This window comes from Vicia villosa, linkage group LG4 (assembly GCF_029867415.1).
Source record: "Vicia villosa cultivar HV-30 ecotype Madison, WI linkage group LG4, Vvil1.0, whole genome shotgun sequence".
Classification (NCBI taxonomy): Eukaryota; Viridiplantae; Streptophyta; class Magnoliopsida; order Fabales; family Fabaceae; genus Vicia; species Vicia villosa.
The window spans coordinates 136,902,609-136,905,170 of NC_081183.1; positions in this window are offsets into that span (position 1 = coordinate 136,902,609).

Consider the following 2,562-nt stretch of genomic DNA (forward strand, 5'->3'; position numbering starts at 1 on the left):
CTTTATTGCTTGGGTTCACTTATATGGTGTCCTCACATAATGAATCAGTGGTAGTGCAAGGAATGAAGTGGATCCTTGTTCTATGAAGAAGTGGACTAAGTCTGAATAGTCTACTCATAACGAGTAAAGACCAGTTAATGTCATATGCCTCAGATACCGAGTAGAGGGAATATCTTCAATAGGTGCAGAAAAATGACATCCAAGCATCTCATAGTCAGACAGGAGGTTTGTACTTTGTGCATATGAGATATGATCTTTGAAGGATTGATCAACTACCAATGTTTGATTCGTCAGAATCCCCTACAAGTATGGTAGGTTGCTATGGAAATCATCTCTAGAACCATAGCAAGATTCTGAAAGTCAGATTAATGTCAGAACTGGTGATTGAACACCAATTAAGTTCTTTGCTTCCCCAAATAAGGATGGTTATTCAATATAGGATGGGATCAAGGGTCAAGTAACTGACCAGACAAGGAATGGCTAATGTGACTATGTGAAGAATCCACTCACCTCAAGTGGTGCATAATATTGTAAATTGTCGTCTTCTTTGCAATTTAGAGACAGTCTTATTAATAGATTGTACCTCTAAAGGAAGTAAAACACCTCATCTGCTAGCTGTATAAAGTTAAGAACGTAACTGATGAAAAACCATGACAAGGTCAGGGTACAAATCTGAAGGGTGTGCAAGTTTGCTTTCTGACCTAACGGTGTCAGGAAATGATTGAGAGTTTTTTCTCTCGCAAGGTGCAGTGGTGAGATTTCTGTTTGAGCTTCCTAAAGGACTTCAATGCACAATAAGTCCTTGGAATAGTGATTCAAGAACCGGAGCTGGGTTTTTGAAGTTGATGTATCGAATGATGTTGTAACATCATTGCTGATAATAGTATGTGGAAAAGACTTGGGTCCATGAATCTTAATATTCAAACACAATGTTCAGAAGTGACGGTTCTATATATGGATTAGAATGAGAAGATTCATATGTTAGTAGGATGCTCAGGCAAGGCATATCTACTATGGTGTGTTAAGGACTTCATTAGTATCAGCAAATACTAGTGATTGTAAAGAGCAGAAGGTTGTTTTGATCAGCATATTAGTTTGAAGTATTCCTTCTGTTGCTGTCAGAAAGTCTGAATCTCAGTAAAGCTTCTAAGCACACTAAGAAATGGTTGGAGGTTTGTTTAAGACTATATATGCATGACTTATTGCCTATTCCAAAGGTCGTGATACTTGATGTGGATGTTTAAGGGCACGAATCAGATGTGTCCATGTCATGTGAATAGCTCGGGGTGCTCGGAGTGATTCCCTCAGAGCTAGTGATAAATATGATTGCTCTCCAAGATGAAGGTTTGAGTGCTCAAGTGCTTATGGGCAGCCAGAGCTTTGATTGTTCATGACAGGGGGAGTCAATACTTAAGAAGGTATGTGGAGAGAAAAGGCATTCAATGGAAGGCTTGGAAAGGAATGTTTGAATTCAGGTATTTTCCTAAAATACCGATCTATGTTGACCGAGACCAAGACCATCGATATCTCATATGTCTACAGATGGATATTGTAGCAACCTGCCCTAAAAATATATCTTTTAGAGTCGCCACCTATTCTGAAGGGCGAATAGGAAACCCTACGTAGTTTAGAGATCGGGGTAAGTTATTATAATCAGGTCGAGGGAAGGTGTTAGGCACCCTCAACCCTTTCCTATTGGATTTGAATCTAAGGGTCAAGTTTTATGGCTAAAAGTTAAGGTTAATAGCTAAGGAATTGAATAGGGGAAAAATTGAGATTTTAGGGAGGGGGACTCGCCTTGGTTATCCAAGTGCCTACGTATCTCCTTAGGGAGAATCAGAGTCAACGTAGTTCGGGCACAGGATTGTACGCCTTAGAATTTGATATGAATGTGTTTAAAGGCTTTTTGAATGGCCTATCGTAGTTTGAATTTGACCGGAAAGGCATTTTGAATTGCCTAGGATAAAAATCCGTAGTGTCGTGGTTTAGTGTGTTTTGAAGGTTTTGGGCGTACAACCCTGATTTGATATGTCACCGTTAGATGCGATGACCAATAGATTTGGTCAGTATAGCTAACGGATTAAGGGGCATTGCTGGTTACTCAGACCGATAGATTGATCGTCGCGGGCAGCAAATTAAGTGTGTTTTAATTTGATAATTTTATCTCTCGTCTAATGCGACTAATGGATTTAGTCGGGTCGAGGAGAGAATTAGTTACGGATTGATGTTTTTGCCAAATGACAATGGGATTGGACAAACCCTAATAGTATAAACTTTCTAAGGTTTTTATGATTTAATATAGTTAAAATTAATTAAATTAATTAACTCGAATAATCGAGTAGTCAAAATAATCGAGAAAATATTGTACTCCTACCCCTAATCCTAGTTTATTATCCTAACCCTATTTTAATTTTCCTAATCCTAATTTAAAATTAAATTATATACATATTAATATGTTAAAAGAATAAAAAAACAATATGTAAACAATATATATATATATAAAAATAAAACAAATAAACCTGGGGCCCGATCGTATGTGTGTGCTCCCTTGAAGTCCATGAT